The 21,651-nt window shown below is 39.0% G+C and overlaps 1 protein-coding gene across 1 annotated transcript in view; it reads right to left on the minus strand.

The window, feature by feature from the left end:
- Positions 1–21,651, minus strand: part of LOC124554715 (uncharacterized protein C9orf85 homolog) — a 39,554-nt gene that overhangs the window by 9,631 nt on the left and 8,272 nt on the right. The window contains exon 2 of the mRNA XM_047128361.1: positions 14,389–14,534. The gene's annotated coding sequence lies outside the window, so the exon portion shown is untranslated. The remainder of the gene's footprint in view (positions 1–14,388; positions 14,535–21,651) is intronic.

Consider the following 21,651-nt stretch of genomic DNA (forward strand, 5'->3'; position numbering starts at 1 on the left):
CAGTTGGCAGAGGAAGACTCAAATGTTTTTTGTCTGGAGGGCATAAGAAGTCTTCGCCGAAGTATTCCTTCCGTCTTGCCGGACATGTCACAGGTGACTTGCCTCAGGAGATGAATGTTCGGTGGCTTGTTGCACAGCTGGACGAGGAGACGGCGATGCTACTGGGCACTGGGCAATTTTACAACCAGTGCTGAATATGAGGTCATTTGTCCGCATGGCCGTGTCCTTCACAGAGTGAGATGTAGCAAGAACAGTACTGTAAGTGCCAGATGGTAGAATGCAGGGTTTGCGACTAGCCAATAACTTGTGAGGGACCGGGTAGGCACTTTTTCCTTTACGTGGATCTCCTGGACAGGCCACTCATCGAGATAACTGGACAATTTCAAGAGGAGGTGGATGGTCGCCACTGCAGTTGATACAGCAGGGAGGAGGAGGCGGACAGTCACCATGGTGCACATCCCTACCACAGGTTACACATTTGGCCAAGTGTTGACAAGACATTTGAATGTGGTTGAAATGATGACACTGGTAGCAGCACATCGGGTTTGTAATGTATGGTCAGACTGTGATAACTTCATTCCCTGCTTTGACCTTGGACGAAAGCACCACTCTATCAAAGGTGAGAAAAAGAGTGAATGTGGGCACTAAGGATGCATCTACCTTTTTGATCACCTGATGGAGGGCAATGGCACCCTGATCAGCAGAAGTAGTCTCCAAAAGCAAAATGCCATCGCGTAAATTAGAGCAGGATTTCACAGGGCTGGCAATTGCATCAACACTTTTCTAAATAAGAAATGGATTTACCGTTGCAAAGGACAGACGGTCTTTAGTATGTGAAACCACGAGTCACCGTGGTGCAGCTGGGAGGGTCTTTGAATCTGAAGCTTCATTCCATTTATGTCTGGTAGACGTGAGGCTCCCCCCCCTCAGAGGGGGGGGGGGGGCGTCACCCACCTTAGGTGATTGTTCACACCTCCCAAACACCTGACAGAGGGACCAATCGGCAATTTGGGAAGGTAGCAGCTCAGTTAATCACCCCTCCCTGGGCCTGGTTTGTACCAGTCACCTGTCATGTGTCAGATGCGTGGTGTGGCCTTCAGGAGTGCACAGGGAGGAAGATGGAAAAAAAAGGAGACTCAAATGCCAAAGCAAAGGAAGGATAGGAGAAGGTGAACAAGGAAAGGAAAAAAGGAAGAAAAAAACAGTGGTGAGACCATTCTTATGTCAACTACTGAAAATGCGGAACAAGTTCCCCAAGGGAAGGGGAAAAGGATTAACAAGAGGATAGACGTGCAGGACAGAAGGGAAAAGATGATGCAAAGGCTGGGGGCCCATGGTAGCCAACCACGAATGTGCCAAAGAGCGGGGACTATCAATATGTGTATTAGATGTATCAGTATAGTCACACATACTCCAGTTGTGGAAGGAAATAGGTCATGACCTTTTCATAGAAACCATTCCAGCATTTAGTGGGAGGGGAACATCTGTATCCCATTTGAGTGCACACACTCAGGTGGCCACATAGGCCAGACTTTAGGGACTGACAGTGTAAGCACTGTCACCAGACAAGGAGATGTTCCCTGTTTTAGCAAAATTTAGGCATCTCAATGAGTTGTAGTCATTGGTACTTTTCCTTTGTGATGTGCTTTTAAATTTTTTGTTAAAACCTGCATGAGCAAGTGATCAGGATGAATGGTACTCACTGTAGTTTACACACATCAGTTTTTGTTTGATGGAATGCTTATGTCCAGCAGCTGTCCACGATTTCCACAGTTTGATTTGTGTGTGCAGTACCAAAAAATATATAAATATGCATACATTTAAAGCAATGGATGAAGTGGGGAGTGGGTCATACAGTGTTACATTATAGGAGTGTACTTTTCAGGATGCATGCCTCTTACAAAGGCCAACATGAAGACATCAGAATCAGCTATTATATTTTGGTCCCTCTTGGATACAGAAAACACAACTAATGTCCTAACATTCCAAGTTAACTGCATAGTTCTTTGTGTGCAAGGTTAAGTCTGGGTGAAATATAATGCCCTGAACCATACTGACATTCTCACTGGGGTGTCAAACTTGTCACAAAGGAGCAGTACCCATTATAGGGCAAGGGAAAAGAATGCTATACATAAAGATAGTGGTCAATCATCAGGTAGATGACCATGTCTTTTCGTACTGTGCAAGGGATGCACAATTGGTAGCATCACATCATAAAATAAGGTCCCCATCAGCTATAACAGGATATCAATCTGACAAGAGACCCAAGAGCAGCACTTTTAACTTGTTATTTGCTATGTGGCTAAAATTAGTACCATTCCTATACGGCTAAATATTTAATGTCGAATACACTAAATAGTCTAGTGTACAGCAACATGTAAGATGTACAAACACAACAGACAATGACATATTAGCTTTATTACAGTTTTCTTGACATTCTGAAAATAACTGGAATTGATCAGATTAAGGTTCATTTGTTTTATTTACAATGTTCTGAATCTATTTGAACTTAGTAACCAATAATTTGCCTTGTGAGTGTTATTAAATAGCAATTTAAAAAAATCAATCTGTAAATAAATAATGTGTGATCTGTAAACTGAATGTATTGCTACAGACATCTCTCACACGATACAAATGAAAAATTTTTCATACTAACAAATGACAACCAGAAAGGAATATATATATATCTGTGTGTGTGTGTGTGTGTGTGTGTGTGTGTGTGTGTGTGTGTGTGTGTGTAAGAGAGAGAGAAGGGGGGCAGAGAGAGCTACATGAGGAGAGCTAACTGAGGACTGAAACCATATAGCCAGGAATATACCACTCAGCCACCTAAGTCATACAGAAATGTGGCATTAAATACTTATGAGAGACAGTGTGCTATGCCGTATATGAATAACTTTAATGGTGTTCATTGGCCAACTACTAAACTCACTGCAGCACAGCTGTTGGTAATAATGATGTGGCTTTTCTATTCATTCTTGTGCAACATATAAACTGTATACTGAAACACTGGATGTCTTGAAACAGTAGTAGATACAATACAATGTTTTTGGTTGGACTTTATAGTTAGTCTGTACAATCATAAGTGGGCAGCAGTCTTTGTGGGGAAAATGACTCTTCCCGGAAGAACCCTGTGACTGCACTACACGTACTCCCCAAAATCAGTTGTCCATTACTAGTCCAGTGACAATTCACTCTGATTCTGTTCATATCATTTTAGTTACCAGCATCAGTCAGTTCAGTTGATATATTTAGTTACTCAGAATATAAATGTGCAAATTACAAATGAGAGATATCTTTGGAGTAAAGAGCAGTCTGTCATCTCTAATGCAATTATAGCCGGTATTGGCAAAAAAAGAACTGGGGGCTAATATTTCCAGTCTCAATCAAAGGGCTGCAGTTTATACAAAAGTCAGTCTTGCCTCAATAGAACACATCAGAAAGTAATGTAAAAATAAACCACACAGTTCACTAGAATCGCCAAGAAAGAGCACTAAGAAATTTGAGAAGAAATTAATCATTTTAATCAGCCTTCCAAAATTGGTCATTCAAGAAACAATGGAGGACTTTTAAATAGATAAAAAGATAGTAAGATAGTGCTGACATTATACAAATTACTGCTGTAAAACAAAATATCCATTTTCCTTGGCAGAACGATATTTTGCACAAGACACCTAGTAAAAGGTAATTAAATAAAAGAGACCACTAAATAAAAGAAAGATTCTGGTAGAGGGAACTGATGTAATTGACTAGTGATCCAAATATTTCATACAAGTAAGGAAATTAAGAGAGCAAGACGGTAAGTTCTCTTATATCGACAAAACTTGGGAGGACAACAAACAATGGCATTGAACTTGTAAGCAGTATTCCTTACTGATTGTTTTACATTGTGGCAGGAAGTCATAGACCCTACACTTTTAATCTTGAAGAACATTGGCACACAGCTCGCCGTCAGACTGCAAAAGAAGGTCTCTGTGGAATATAATACCCTGGACCATATTTCAGCTCTTACGAGGCGTGATGATAACTTGTCCTCTAAATGCTCTACTACAAACTGAGGCTTCATCGAGATGGAGTCCCCATCAGCTCTCGTACATATGAGGTACCGGGGCAAATGAGGTTCACTGCCATTCTTAGCCTGGCGTTCCTCCCATGGTGTGGCCAGTGAGGGGAACGATTTAGGATCATACTTCCTTGCATTGTACCGAGACTTGGAACGCTGGCGTTTGATCACCAGCAAGTGATGTCGTGTTATCCACCCTGATGCCACCCACTCCATCCAATCAGGGGTCCTCCCCACAGGCGCCACCCAGCCGCAGCAAAGGCCACCTGGCATGATGGCCATTGGCGGGAGTCCATGCCCTAGGGCGACGGGCATCTCCTCCTTGGCATACGTGGGGAGTTAATGGCATAGCCATCAGCAGAGCGATCCCTGTGTAGTTAGGAGGCTACAACCAACAGAGTACACGGCGGCCCCACCACAATGGACTGGCTACCATGCTGGATGTGAGGTGCAAAGAATTCCATGGTCCTCGTCGGCACAGAAAACGACAATGCATAGTGGGTGGAGGAAAACCCACCCAGGAAGGTGTCCTCACTCAATAGATAGAGGATGAGTAGGACTGCAATAGTTTTCTTAAGCCCCATCCGATGAGCTGGAAGCAAGCATATGCTGTAGTTCCAAATAAAAAGAAAGAGGTTTTATCTTAGTAGCCCAAGGCTGTCTTGCTGCATATAGCAATGGAGCTTGTGGTGTCACCGCCAGACACCACACTTGCTAGGTGGTAGCTTTAAATCGGCCGCGGTCCATTAGTACATGTCGGACCCGCGAGTCGCCACTGTCAGTGATCGCAGACCGAGCGCCACCACACGGCAGGTCTTGAGAGACTTACTAGCACTCACCCCAGTTGTATGGACGACTTAGCTTACGATGCAACACTGACGAAGCCTTGTTTATTTGCAGAGAAGATAGTTAGAATAGCCTTCAGCTAAGTCAATGGCTACGACCTAGCAAGGCGCCATAGCAATTGATAGTTATCGTATGAAGCATGTCTCATCAAGAACGATGTATACATATGATGGATTAAAGTTAAGTATTCCAGAAGCTACGTACTTTTCTTTATAGCATTCATTACGTATCCTGTTTCAGACCTCACGCCATCCTGCGTGAGCTTATAGCGTGAATTTCGGCCTTCTCTAGCTATATAACAGAGCTTGCCACAAGAGCACTGCTTGTGGCGTTTACACCACCGTATCAACTCAAGCTATACTTCTTTTCTATTTTAGTACATTTCTCCGATTCTTTTGCAGGAGGCGAAAAGTATATGGTTCCACTTAACACCTTAACTTAAAACACTGAGTTATTTCATATTTATTATTTTAACAGAAACTTAAAATCCCAAGTATACTCGGGCAACTCAAGGAAAGACCTTCAAAAACAATAAAACCTCACTTGTATCCATTTCAGCATTGATAGGTAAGTGTTCGGCCACTGGAGAGCACCTGGTACTACATTTGTAGCCTGGCGGTCATGTTTTGGTTGAGGCGGTTCCCACTAGATATTGTCTTTACTATGTGCCGCTATGGATACTTGACAACAAAATACAAGATTTCAGACACTCTCCTGTATCGTTGTTTAGGCACTGCTTCCAAAAAGCGATGATTTCAGTGATCCTGAGTTTGATACTGAATGTAGCAGCTCAGAAGGTGATGGTAAATGTGATGTTACTTCATTAGAGACTGAAAGAGATGACATTTCGTCAGTGCTATGAGATCAATACATCCATTGTGCTCCAGCCAGCTCCTCCAAGATATATGTTCACAGGAAGCCATTGTGAAGTACATGGTTAGACTTTATAGCTACACAGGAACTAAAAAATTACTTCATGTTTCAAAATATTTTAGTCAAAGTCCAGTGCACATGTATACTTGGGATTTTATTATTGGTGATCTCTAAAATTTTGTAACTCATTATTTTTAGCTCTAAAAGCTGGCTTTATATGCCTATATGTAATGTTATTCATAATAGGATTTTTCATTAATAAAAAATATTATTTTTTGGAACATAATTTTTAAAAAACCATTAAGTCAATGGGCTCAAACAACCATATTTGTTTCAGTAGTTCGACTGATACCAGACTTCAGAACGTCATCCCCACAAAAAATTATGTGCACCTCAACACACTATCAATTGCAGAAAACTTTGTTTCAATATCTGGAATCATTTATGAAGTAAAAGGGGTGTTATATCCAGGGTGTATACGTAAACAAGAAAAAAAAATTCTGGATTTTTCCCCCGGATTTCCTGGTTAAAAATACACTTTCTCCCGAGTGACAGTATATTTTCCCTTATCAATCCTTTGAATGGTTATGGTTTTATACACGAGAGTACAATTTCCCAGCACTTTAGAAAACAAAACTCAGGGAAAAAGACGCACTTTGGAAATATCTTTGATGTGCAGCAACATGTATGCTGCGTATTTTCATATTACGAAAGCATAAATTTGAATTCCACCAAACACCGCATTTTACTTTCCGAATCATTGAAATCTAGATTTCGATGCGCTTTTGTAAGCCGTTCGTAGCTCATGTCATGTGATCTCGCCAGCCAATGACAGAGGATACTCACGTGATGTAGTCAGCCAATAGCAACATCACTGTTAAGTAGCACGAACACACGAACAGAGAAAGTTAATAGTTAAAATTAATATACATAGTGTTGCTACAAGAAAAGAAAAGCTTTCACATATAATATTGCTCTCAAGCTGCAAGAGAAGCTAAGCTTTCCCATATACTGTTGAATTTTTAATAGTGACATAAATGTCAGATCTTCAGGGTTCGAAATTCTTCTTAATGGCTCATCATCAAAGAGTTGATTTTTAAATGAGAGTCAAACGCTCTGCGATTTAATAAACTCGTGGTACATTCTTGCACATAGTTCAACTTACCTAAAAGGATATTTACTTTGAAAATAACGCTTTTCAAACCACTATTCGCAATATTTTCCCGCGAACTGTTAGAAATAGGTTCGTTTCAGCAGTTGCCAGAGAGTGCAGATAACAGGCGACACCGCACTTGGGTAGCTCTCATGACGTAGGAAGCCCCTAGGTACGTACGTGTAAAACATTGAAAGATCATACATTATGTCATAAAAGAAACAAGACATCAGAGGATACAGCAAGAGCATCGGAATTTCATGAACCATATTAAAATGTGCACATTTTAAATGCATACAGGGCACATTCGTATGTCCAGATTCCCAATGAAGTAGACCTCGACCTGATATTAAGCTTTTCACTGTGGTTTTTGGGATGTAAATTTTCTTGAAGCACCAGTACTGTATTATATCATGTTTGGTTCTTTATTATGGCATAATGCCATATGTGCTAGAAAATGAAAACGTGCACTTGAAATGCAGCGAACAGCTGAAACTAGCCAGTACTGTGGAATTAAACATTTTGTTTCAAATACATTGACTGCCTCTGCGGAAAAGGTTAACAAAAGTCAAATTTCTTTAGCAAACAGACAAAAATAACTTCATTGTTCTGCAAGGTGATTAATGCTTGACTGTCAGAAAGGTGAAAATAAAATAACATCTGAAACTAATGACATATTTCAGCCTTCGTAATTATGTGAATGTGTTTTAATTCACTTGATAGCTCCCAGCCACAGATATATGTTTTGTTTTCATTTGACGTGACAGTAAACAAAGGGGAAACAGCAAAATCACTAAATGTATACACGAGTCATGTGGAGACTACCCACTATAGCTCAGACTGCTCTGCGCATCAGCCTCGGATCTACATTTGCGAACCGGGTCGATACTAAAAAAAAATCGAATTTTCAAAATATGTTCATCTCGTAGCGCACATTTTTCCGAAAAGTCTGAAACAGAAAACATATGCATTCGAGGAAATGTAAGACATATTATTTGGTCGTAAGTATGCAAAAGTGCAGTGCCACGCCTATTCATCAAGCATTTTTCTACCGCACGTCCAAACTATATTCAGGACAGTGGAAACTGAAATGTCCTTTGGTGCCTCTCCTGCTCCCAGTCGGCCGGTTTGACAGCCTGCCACTCTTTTAAAAAAAATCTCGCAATTAATAGCGGATGGGACTATCTGTAACCTAGAGAACAAGAACTCTTCAGAAAATCTGAACCCTTTATTGCCTACTAGTTAATAACTTGCTGTTTTGTGTGACACAAAATTAAATATAGGCTACATAAAACCAATAAAGACAAGAGATAAGCAAGAAATTATGCATTTCTTCAATTCTTAGCTCCTAGCATTTTTTTTCTCCAATCTTGCTACAGCTTTACATGGCATGCTTTCTTTTCTGCGAAAGAATCTATTACGTCATCAAAGTTCGTCAAACATTTTGTTACATGAAAAATCGAAATGTCGTTATCTAACACTGAAAAAGCTGTTAATACAAATAATACCCAAGACTGGTGTGGTTTCTCGATCGATTACGTCTATTTTGTCACTGTCTGCTAGATAAAACAAAACAGGCCTTTCTAATATGGCAGCAATTTTGTAACACGCCAAGTAAACGAGACTGTTTTGGCACAAATGACCATTTTTATAACACGACAGAATATAATCCAGTAAGTATCAATATCAAATGCCTATTAATCCTACTACAAGCAAAAAGCTCTACGTTAGGAAATAATTTCACATTTCATTCATATGCACCAGCTCCTAAGGCATGAGATCGAAAAGAAGTATTACAAAATTTTTATATAAATTTGGAATCGTCTTATTCTTCCATAATTTGTGTGATGTCCCCATTTCTTCTCCTTCCTCATTCTAACAAACAATCTTGTCATCACCAATTCTGTAGCTATTGCTGTCACTGTCAAAATTTGTTCGCCGATTAACTTCACTAACCCTGCCAGAATCACAGGTTTAGTTATCCAGTGAATATTTTCCGATTACGCGTTATTACATGTTCGAACAACACGTCTTCTGTGTTACTTCCACAACAGAACTGAAGCGGCTGCTAGCCGGCGACTGTACTATTGGTCCTTACTAGTGTAGCGATCTGGCCAAAAATTTTCTGTCAAAATTTCATTTTCTTGGATACACCAAGAAGATAATACGTTATCTTTCTCGCCTGTTATTCCTGTCAGTCGTTTATTTCCATTCTGGTGTTCTGAATCTGTGGATTTTGCTAGTAATTATAACAATGCTGATCATTCGCAAACCCAATCAACCACATAATCAGACAGCGATTGGCATTCATCCGTTCGGCTTTACTCCCTCAGCTCGGATAGTCCCGTCCCCTTTTGTCTGCAGAAAGTTTATTTCTAGATGGGACAAGGATTCTCCTGACAGAGATATCACGTACACTATGCATGCATTCAAAAGTCAACTTATGGTTCATTCTAAAATCAACTTAAAATGTGTTAAAAAATGTTCAAAAACCAACAGGGAAGTGTTTCAAAATCATATGAATAATCGATAAACAAACGTGCGCTGGATGCTAGGTGCTTTGTGAAACAATTTTTTTCCCTCAAGAATATGAATTTGGCGCTCCCTTTTCCCGGTAGCATCTAGCTGCTTGCACAGCCAACAGCCACATTCCTATTGCCAGAAGTGGGAGAATCTACTACTCAAACGTGACTCAACTGTGCATGCACATGAGCCCGCACGTAACTGCTAAAACAAATCGAATGGAAACATTGCGACTTCACACTCATTGGAGGCAACTTGTTATATGAAGCACTGCATAGTGTTCCTAAAGCTTTGACACATTTTCAATTGGCAGATGTTTGCATGAGCACTGTGTGTCGTTGTATATGGCGCATTTCCTTTGCAATTTAAGTTATTTTCGTTTTTTCTCTCGTTTATGTTTTATTGTTTAAGTATTATTCTGCAGTAGCGGGATACAGTAATATCCTTTGTTAGAGTATCGGTTCTTACCAGTCAAAACTACAAAAATTTAACTGAGAACTAAAACAATGAAAACTTCCTGGAATTCTAAAAATATTCCAGGTTTTTCCCGGTTTTCTCCCAGATGAAAAAATTCCCGGGTTTTTCCCGGATCTCCCGGTTGTCCCGGGTTGTATACACCCTGTATATCTCACATTGCTCACCCTGTATCTATCACATTTTTTCTGACCTATTGTAATTGGATAGATCTACACAGCAAGCAGCAGCAGCAGGAGAACACACATATAAAGTATTGAAATTTGCGAGTTTTTGGAGCCAGTGGCTCCTCCTCCTGGCAGAATGGTTGAAGGGGAAGGAAGAGAGGTGAAGGAAAAGGCATGGTGAGATTTAGAGGATACATGTCTCCCCTGAACTGGGGTTCTGGGTAACTTTTCTTAACTCTCCATTTCCTAAATCTCACCTGTCCTTTTCCCCTTCACCCTTTTCCTTCCCTTTCAGCCCTTCTGCTAGGAGGAGGAGCCACTGACTACAAAAGCTTCCAAATTTCAATACCTTTGTGTGTGTTTTGTCCTGCTGCCACTTGGTAAGTAGATTTTTTATCTATTCAATTACATTATATTTTCAAAAACTGATTGTTTTCATTGACATTTTGCTAACAGATGGTTATTGTTACAGGCAATGTTAGATTCAGAAAAGTTGCACAACAGAATCTTGTGTGATGCTCAATTTTGAAGAGAAATCATTCATGAATAGTGGGAAAGAACAGCTTACACACACAGCAAATCCTCTAAAATTTCTTCAGCAGTATATGAGGAATCTAGTGATAAGACTAATCTGCCATCACCTGAACTGAAACTGTGTACCCCAAGAACAACTTACAATGCTAAAACCAATGTAACACCAAAAAAAGTGTGAAGCATTTCCAGACCTGAAAGACATTACAGAAATACGTGAGAGACAAATTAAAAGAAAACCTGTATGGACGATGATGATGATGATAATACTCAAGGAAGCTTGTACTGAAACAGAAAATTTGTAATATGAACATATCTTTTAAAAAACATATCTTCCTACTCGTAAAAAATTAAGGGTACACTGTTGTTCAACAGAAGCTCAAATAATATTGCCCATGTTTTCAGCAGTTTCTGTTTCCCTTATTGTTCCATGGCACTGGGTGAAATGCAATGCAAGAATAAAAAGTGTAAAAAGGTCCTATTTTGACAAAGATCTCCCTCTAATTTTAGTTTACAAATTTCCAGCAATATACAAAATTTTACAAAAACTGGGTATGGTATTACTTGGCCTGTCTACAATTAGATACTGGATTAGTGCCACAAAATTCCTACCTAGCTTTAACAAAAATCTTTTAGAAAGGGTATATGTAGTGTCTTCTGATGGGACATCAATTATGCAGTGTCTGGAATGCACTAAAAATCTAGATTTACTAGAAGGTCTACAGGATTCAGGTGATGGGGGGAAAAACCACTTCCTGCAAATTATGCACTTGTTTTTATGATTAGAGATATCTACAGTAACTGGAAACTGCCCGTTTCATACTTTCTGTTACATACAGGAGTAAAACGTGTGAATTTATTGGGACTCTTACAGGAGATAATTATTTTATTGGAAACGCAAACCTGGAAACAAAATTAGTCATTCGTGATCAGGAAGCCAGTAATATAAGCATGCTCAAGATATTACAGGTTACACCAGAAAAACCTTATTTCACTGTAAATGGACAGTAAGTGTTTGCTATTTGTCATTTTCCACATTTATTCAAAAACATTTGAAACAATTGGCTTAGTGGCAACTTCACTGTCAATAATGCTGTTATCTGTGATTTGAAGATGTTAGGATGACATACGATTTGACAAGGAGGACAAAAAAAGTAGAATGTTGTTGAAACAACACTCATTTAGAACCTGATTCATTCCCTATAATGAATGTAAAAACAGCAGTTGAGGTCCTCAGCCACTCTACTGCTGCAACTGTTAGAACTTGTACAGCAACTACAGAATTGCAGAGTGATACAGCTGCAAACACAGCTTGTCTTATAGAATTTATGAACAACTGTTTGACATTTTGAATAGTAGGACAACATTTTCCACTGCAAAAGAAATTTTAGGTACTGTACATAAAACTGACAAAAAGACATGTAAAATCACAAATCACCATGTATTACAAGGACTGTTAATGTTACTGTTCTATTTTTGTAGAGGAACAAATTGTTAGCATTAAGTTTTTACTGACTAGCAGACTGACTCAAGATGCCCTAGAATATTTACTTTCAGTGTACCATAAGAAAGGCTGCAACAACTGGAACCCACAGCAAGAACACTATGGTGCTTGTTCTGAACCAGCACTATTAATTCACTAATGAAACCTAGTGACATTTCGAACTGTGAAGAGGATACTGATAAGATGCTGTTAATGAACAACTGAGAGTTGCAAAAGGAAGACAATGAACCTCAGCTGTTGGAGATCTCTGGAAACATGGTAATCCCTAACATTTCTGGTCCCTCTGTGACTCTTCAGCTGGGCTCAGCACTCCAACCATTTAGTTCGGCAATGTTATTGAAATGTCGTTCCATGCAGACTCGTCCTGTTTCATACATTTAGGATCCTTACATGAAATCCATAACTGAAAAATTTCACTGTATGGATTATGAGGAATGTAGAGCAGGTAGACTTTATATTTTAAATCACCATGCTAAAGGCAAATTATGTTATAGTTGCAGAACTATATTCGAAGATAAGTTTTGTAAAACTCTCCCAAAACTTAAGCTACTAAAAATATGTAGTTTATTTATACTGTGCTGAAGTGATGAATTAAAAAATCTGTTACAGTAATTGATTTGTCTTTCCTTCATCACTTTGTACCATTTAAATCTGAGCAAAACAGTACTGTTTGTGGCAGTGGTAGATGCGATGACAGCATTTTGGAGATTTTTACAGTCTCACAATTTTCTTTTTTTTTTATTAATAACATTCTTGAATATATAGTTGTTCAGTGCATAGGTGAAATGACATTCACTTACAACTAACTGTAATCAGATGCAAAATATGGTTGGGGTTCTGGTTAAGAATGCCTACAGAAATACTCACAAAAGAAGCCCAAATATGTAACAGGAACTCTGATCAAATCATTTACTTGATCAGTGGTTGTAATGAGCTTTCTACACCCGTTACCCATCAGTTAAGTTTTTATTTGCTGCAGTGAAATCTGTGTGTTTATTGTACATGTTCATTTTAATGTCAAGCCAGAGTAGTCAGATTTAAGAATAACAGTAAATGAAAGAGTAGTAGCTGCTTGTCTACTTGTGCCATCCACAACTATTGTGTATCACTGGAGCTCACAGGTGATTTCTTACATTTGGATAAATTTATTCATATTGTTGCTACTGTCTGATACTCAGGAACTACAGAAATCACTATAATCTTATTGGAAACTGTAAAGAGCAAAGCAGGAAACAAATCACTGAGACAGCGGTAGTTGAATTTTCTATAAGACTTCCCTCTCTAAAACAATCAGCTTCCGACAGCTCACAATTGTTTGTTTATAGTTGCATTCGTGCAACATTTGTCAATAAACTAATTGATAAAATTCAATGACACTGGCAAGAATTTGAATGCTTCCTAGTGCTATATATGCAAGTGGAGATTTTTTGTATCCACGTCATCTATATCAAACAAGCTGCAGGAAAGAGACCACGGAGGGCAATGAATTTCTAACTATGCGACTGCATAAACCCGACAATATATCACAAAGCTTTTATGACAGTACACTTTGTATTCAAACTCTAAGTCATTAGGAATGTTTACAAAGGTTACTTTTCATTTGTTTCATTTATTTAACCCGCATATAATTTTAAGGACTACGCCTACAGAAGAAATGAATTTCATTTATAAAATTAGAGGAATTAATCAATGTATGACCTTCAGCTGCAGTCAGCTGTGGGGCAAACACACATGGTGTCTAGAGCTCTGGCCTTCTGCTAATCAGTAGCAAACCCACCCTCACACATTTCACTGAAGAAACAGCACTGCCAATTCTGTGGCATGTGTAAGTCAACGAGCATCATAGCATTGCCTGTGACATCTGCTGTCCAGTGCAAAAAACTATTTGCCTGTTCTGCCGTAAGGATGATCAATCTGTTTCTTTCATGATCTAGGATTAAATTGTAAGTCTGAGACTAGGATTGCAGCAATGGAAAAAAAAAGAAATCCTACAGTGGATCAGGGTCCTAGGCTTGGAAGCACATGCTCACAAGAAAGTCTAAAGATCCTTGGGAACAGGATGGCATTTCTGAAGAGCATGGAGACAGCACAGAGGAAGAATAATCATGTTTTTCAGCCACATCTCTTTATATTTCCCACTGACATTCCTCACATCTATACACACAATGATAATGTACATTCCCACACAGCTTTTCAATAAAATTCTAAAACTAACTTTAGAATTCCTGAATAAATGCCCAACAATAATGTTTACCTTCACACAAGAACCTTGATGAGATAGCTCCAGACAGATGCTGTGTTGGCAGCTATGTACACATTAGAAACTTACTTTCCAGCTGATATACTTCACCACTACTACAGTGACCAACACGATCAAAATACGAGGGCTGCCAGTATAATCTGAAACAAAGTAATATTAACTGCAATAATGTAGACAAAAGTTTGAATGTGTACCTACCACTTGTTACTGTCCTTTTTGTTACCCACGCCTTTTATTTGCTATTATGACATTTTTGTAAGAGGAAAAAAAAGGACACTGACAAGACTCAATGTGAAAAATATGGATAAAAAAATTGACTCTACAGAACCCAGTCTCATGTTATAATATAAGCTTCTTTCCAAAGCTTAAAAATCTCCTCTGGTAAGTCTTTTATATCCATCTCACATTGATATTTGTTTTGCAATGTTACTGTAATGGTTTGGTGGTGCTTACTAAAATTAAATGAAGCAACTCATCTTATAATCAAAGATTCAGCTATAAAATCAATTTCAGTTAAAATGTAGTGTACCAAACCAGTTTTTGGGGACAGATTGTGATGCAAAGACATTTACTGCTACTGAAGATATTAACTTCACAATTGTGAGGATCAAAGATTTAGCTGCCACTGTGAACACAATTTTAAGCAATGTGTAAAACCGAGAATAGAATAAATTATATGGTCTAAATCAATAGTGTCACTTACCGGAGCAATGCAGAAATAATGCTTATTTCATCTATAAGGTGCATATATATAAACAAATAAATTGTGATAGCTGAATAAAAGAATTTAGCAACCAGATGAAACATAAATATTGCAAAATATTGATAAAAATCACTATCATAAGAAGTCAAAGTTTACTATAGGGGCAGTCCCCGCCACTCACTCACCCCATACGATATACACTGATCAGCCAAACATTATGACCACCAACCTACCGTAGATATTAACCCGTCCAGGCGATAGCAAGAGTCACATGGCAGGGAATGGCTGCTAGTCATACACACGCACAGTGTATGTAGTATCAGTGAGAGTGCTTCCGTGTGCAGAATGGGAAAGGCTCGTGATCTACCTAACTTTGACTGAGGGTAGGTTGTGAAGGCCCAGATGCTCCGCACGAGCATTTTCGAAACTGCACAACTTGTTGGGTGTTCAAGACATGCTGGGGCGAGTGTGTTCAACATGTGGCAAAACAAAGGTGAAACCACATACTGACATCGTGGAGTTGGGCAGCTACCCTTTATTACAGATGTCGGCATAGGCTGGGCATACTGGTAAAACAACAGGACAAATGTTAGAACTAACATCAGACCTCAATGCTGAGCAAAGTACAAATGTGTGTGAACACGCAGTGCACTGAACACTCCTACCAATGGGTCTCTGCAGCCAAAGACCTGTGTATGTGCCATGATAATGCCATGACATTGGCATCTATGACTGAAATGGGCACGTGACCCTAGGCACTGATGTTGGTGCAGAGACAGAGCATTACATGGTCTGATGAATCTGGATACCTTCTTCATCATGCCCATAGGAGGGTGAGAATCTGTCCTCTTCCAGGAAAACAGCACCTCGACACCTGTACTGCGAGACAGAGACAAGCTGGAGGCAGCTCCATTATGGTCTGGGGAACATTCACATGGGCATCCAGTGTCCAGTGGAGTTCGTGCAAGGCACCATGACGGCCAAGGAGTATCGTACACTGGTTGCAGACCACGTACAAACTCCCTCCAGCGACCTACCAAGGCCTCTCTGCTGCCATGCCATGATATGCCACAGCTGTTATCCATGCCAAAGGTGGACTTATCGGCTATTAGGTAGGTGGTCATAATGTTCTGGCTGACCAGTGTATAGTTAAACAGCAAATCAGTTTCACAGACGATGGGACGATAATTTGGATACAGAGGAATGTTCAATGTGAGTTGTGCTATGACTAGTGACGCAGGAAACATGCGACAAATGTCATAAACAATATGATGACTATAACGTGATGTTATTGGTGTTCTTTTCAAATGAGCTAAGCTACAGATAAGTCTGTCACCACAATCAGATTTTTTTTAGTATCAGATTTATTGGTTTTGTAACTCACAACCAGTCATCTTCCAATCTTACCTAGACCTCGGGCAAAACTACAGGTCAGTCTGTCAAGAGAAATCAAGTTTTTTTTAGCATCACCTTCGTTGGCTTCGCCAACTCACAACCAAACTGCTATCTTCCAACCTAGCCTATACCTCAGGCTAAGCTGCAGATCATTGTGTCACCACAACCAGTTTGTTGTCTTTGCCAACAACAAAACTGTGACTATATTCACCAAAAGATGATGTGACGGTAACCATTAACATTATATCACTGGCCAACGCCGATCACTCGTACTGAATATTTGTCTTGACCTAATAATTCCATGTAATTAGTAGGCGGTGAGAAAAGAGATTATGTATTTTGCGAATCGAAACTATTCAATATTCTTCACAGAGTATTTTTGATTAGAGTGGATGATGATAGGTTACTTTCAATATTATTTCACTGCTTTCTTAGAATAAGCTTGCCGTAACACACAGACCTGTTTCATAGCTGAAGGTCTATATTAGATTGGAAAGTAACAGACTGGTTGTGGATAGGCAACAAAGTATAAACATGTACAACCACAAAAAAGATCCAACAGTACCATGAAACTGGAACACATGCAAATGTTCCTTCGGATGGTACTTACATGAGGAAGTGGAGAGAAAAATTAATTTGTACACTGATAACAGTCTTTTTATCTGACTTTACCACTGAACTGAATGATAGTTACATACATGCGAGCAGTTTTGGTAATGGTGTGATGTTAAGTTGGAGAACGTAAATGTTACAGCACATATTTAATAATCTCACTTTTTCAGATATAGTGGAGAGGTTTCAAATTTAGATCTGGGCATGCTATATAACTTGGTGATCAGGGACTAAGTGTCAGCACTACCCCTCCTACCTCCCAGCCGCCATTTTAAAAATATATGACAATGAAACTGTATGCTATTTAAGGATTGGACACTACTATATTAATGTGATTTGTCAACAAAGCCAATAACATTCACGATAAAATATGAAGCACAGTATGCGAGTATGTAATATCAATTTTCAAGCTAGGTACTTTGCTGAAATTTGCATCACTTCAAAAAGTGTTTATTTAATAAAATTTTGTACCAGTGCATGGCCTATGTCAGAATCCAGGTCAAAGAAGTGTACTGAAAATTTTGTATCAGATCCAATAGCACTTCCAAGGCGATTGGAGTTCATGTGGTACATGATAAACCATTTAATAGTCATACTGGGCCTGTGACTTACAAATAAAATGTCTCCCCCGTACGGGAATAACATTAATGGGATGTAGAAGTACAGGTGTGGCACATGAATGATGACATATGGAAGTTTGGATCTGGCCTTGAGTCATGCTCAGATAGCCAAAGCAGTAAAGACAACTGCTTGCATAAAGTGAGAAATACAGGTTTGAGTCACAATTTGGCACAAATTTTCATTGTTGTCATTCCATTATACAGCTGGAGGTGGTTCATATTCACAACTGTGAATAAATTTCATCCCATTTAACATTCAGTAACATGCCTAAAGTGAAGCATCAGCATTGCTTGTACAATCCCATGGGATGATTAGAGTACAGCAAACATGGCACTTCCAATTCAGTCCAGGAAATGAGTAGTGGATATACCATAATGTCCAAGCGATGACAATAAGCTTTACTGATGAATTTTGTGCAAGGAACAGCATCCATCATAACTTGCCATGAAGTTCACATGCAGATACACTCTGTAGATATATTAAAGAGAATGATCATATACACTCAGTCACAGGTAAAGAAGGTGACAGACTTCAGTTCATCTGTAGATACTGGAAACACTTAATCAGGCTACAAAGAAGATTGATTGCAAAACAATTGTGCAACTCTTAGAATATTACTCAAGCATGTGGAACCCATTCCAAATAGGACTACATACACTATACAGGGTGAAGCAAAATTCGCACACTCAGGCTTCGCAGTGCGACTCCTCACACGCGTGCGATAAAAAAATGTCTGTCCCAAAATTTCATCTGGCGAGTATATCTGGCAGAAAAAGGACATTAAAGAGTGACAATCTGGCAACACTGTAACAACACGTATGGTAACTACATCTGACAGGACATTTTAATCTTGCTGCACACTTGGCACAGTGGATAGAGTTTTGGGTTACCATGCAGGAGGTCGAGGGTTCTATCCTGGGTTGGGGTGCATTTTTTTTATTTGCTAATTTCATCCTGACATTTGATACTGTAATATACGCCATTTCTTATGTCACATGTACCCTAAATTTACAACATTTTGCAACGCTGAACACAACAAATACATGGTTAGACAAATAAGAAATAGCCAGTTCAACCAATTAATCAAACCATGGTGATAACACATACAAATAGTAACCGAGTTTGGATGTTATTCGCAAAGCACGTTGCTAGTCCTACTGATAATGTAAGGCCCTAATGAAATGTAGTGGACCTGAACGAGGCAAGAATAATAGTTGGTACTAATCTATGTTAACATTAGAGGAAGTGGTGCGAATAAATTCGAGCCCATGACGTGGAAAGGGCATCTTTCAAAGCTGACCACTCTTCCATTTCTACAATTGTTGTATGTAAGTGCAAACGTTTTCCAGAGGACCCGCTGCAATCGCTGTTGATGATTAAGATGTCAGATACTGTACCACTTGGACTACATTTACCAAATAAAAAACATATGCTTGAACCCAGGATCAAATCCTCAGCCTCCTGCATGCTAACCCAAAACTCTATCCACTGCACCAACTGTACAGCACAACTACAACATGTTGACAGAGCTAGTTACTATACATGTGGTTACAGTGTTGCCAGATTGCCACTCTTTAACATCCTTTTTCTGCCGGATGTTCTCGCTGGACAAAATTTTGTGACAGACATTTTTTTACCGCTGGCATGTGAGGAGTCGTGCTGCGAAGCTCGAGTGCGCGAATTTCACTTCACCATGTATACAAAGAATGGCAGCATGTATGGTCATTGGTTTGTTTGAGCCATGGGAGTGTGTCATGGAGATACTGAAAAACCTAAATTGGCACACATTTGAAGATAAACACCAACAACCCTGCAAAAGCCTACTTACTAGGTTTCAAGCACCAGCATTAAGTGAGGAATCTAGAAATATACTACAACATCCTACATATTGCTCCCATAGGCACCATGAATACAAGATTAACTAATCGCAGCAAGCACACAGGTATTTAAGCAATTATTCTACTCGTACTCCATATGTGACTGGACTGAAAAGAAACACTTACATGTGATACAATAGGAAATAGCCTCTGCTATATGCTTCAGAGTGATTTGCAGAATATAAATGTAGGTATACTAAATAGGTTTCACAGATATACCTGAACAGTACAACAAAGATAATTCTAAGCTACTGTACCAAATAGTACGGTAGTGGTGAGTCTGATCAAGAGTGTCCACCAATATGGAAGAAAGTAGAAAAGGGTCTTTAACAGCATGCCCAAAGAAATATCGACAAAACAAGAGTTAGTTACACGTTCAATGGAACATTTGGACAATGAATCACAATGATGTGGAACAAGCCATTTTCCATTCACATAGCAAATTAATTTGTAAATACGGCAACATGCTGAACAGTTATAAGGTGTTTCTTAAACAGAAATTCTTCTATGGAAGATCTAAGGAGTTGCAAAGGAAAATTTTTTTTCAGTTTGTTCTCAAACTTTAGTTTGCTGTCTGTCAAGACATTTAACATCACTGGGTAAGTGATCAAAAATTTTCGTTGCAGCATTGTGTACCCCTTTTGTGCTAGAAACAACCTTAATGATGTAGAGTAATAAATGTCATTTTTTTATTTTGCCATTGTAATTATGTACCGTGCGATCGAAAAGTCAGTATAAATTTGAAAACTTAATAAACCACGGACTTATGTAGATAGAGAGGTAAAAATTGACATACATGCTTGGAATGACATGGGGTCTTATTAGGATGGTGCTCCACCCCATATTGCTAGATGCGTGAAAGATCTCTTGCGCGCTTCGCTTGGTGATAATCGTGTGCTCAGCCGCCACTTTCGTCATGCTTGGCCTCCCAGGTCCCCAGACCTCAGTCCGTGTGATTATTGGCTTTGGGGTTACCTGAAGTCGCAAGTGTATCGTGATCGACCGACATCTCTAGGAATGCTGAAAGACAACATCCGACGCCAATGCCTCACCATAAATCCGGACACGCTTTACAGTGCTGTTAACAACATTATTCCTCAACTACAGATATTGTTGAGGAATGATGGTAGACATATTGAGCATTTCCTGTAAAGAACATCATCTTTGCTTTGTCTTACTTTGTTATGCTAATCATTGCTATTCTGATCAGATGAAGCGCCATCTGGCGGACATTTTTTTAACTTTTGTATTTTTTTTGGTTCTAATAAAACCTCATGTCATTCCAAGCATGTGTGTCAATTTGTACCTCTCTATCTACCTTATTCCACGATTTATTCAGTTTTCAAATTTATACTGACTTTTTGATCACCCGGTATATCAACATTCCTTTTGAACTGCAGTAGATTACTCACAACGAACTACATGAGAGACTAAATACACTATGAAGCAGTATTCAAAATGCCCAACTTCTGAAACAGATGTCTACATGATGAGCATGGGTGGGCACTACATATTATTCTTACTGTATTTTTTTCAGCAATGAAGACTACCACAGAATAATTATTCCATGATATCACTAAATGGAACTGACTTCTGCCTCCCTGAGATTTCCAAGTGCAAATATGGTTTAACTAAAAAATTTTAGGAGTTTCAAAATGTGCCTTTTCCAATTTAAATTCTTATCAATACAGACATATGAAAATTTTGAAGTTTTCACCCAATTTATTATTTCTTCTCCATATGTTACACTTATCACTGGTGTAGTACCTCTAGATGTGCAGAACTGAATATGTTGTCTCTTATAAAACTGAAGGAGAGAGACCATTCACAGAAAATCAGTCAATGACACTGTTAAGAAATTTTTTTACCATTTCTCCCATTGTTGTATTACTTGTGTAGTACCTCTAGATGTGCAGAACTGAATATGTTGTCTCTTATAAAACTGAAGGAGAGACACCATTCACAGAAAATCAGTCAATGACACTGTTAAGAAAATTTTTTACCATTTCTCCCATTGTTGTATTACTTGACCACAATGTTATTGCACCT

The sequence above is a fragment of the Schistocerca americana genome, chromosome X, assembly GCF_021461395.2.
Source record: "Schistocerca americana isolate TAMUIC-IGC-003095 chromosome X, iqSchAmer2.1, whole genome shotgun sequence".
NCBI lineage: Eukaryota > Metazoa > Arthropoda > Insecta > Orthoptera > Acrididae > Schistocerca > Schistocerca americana.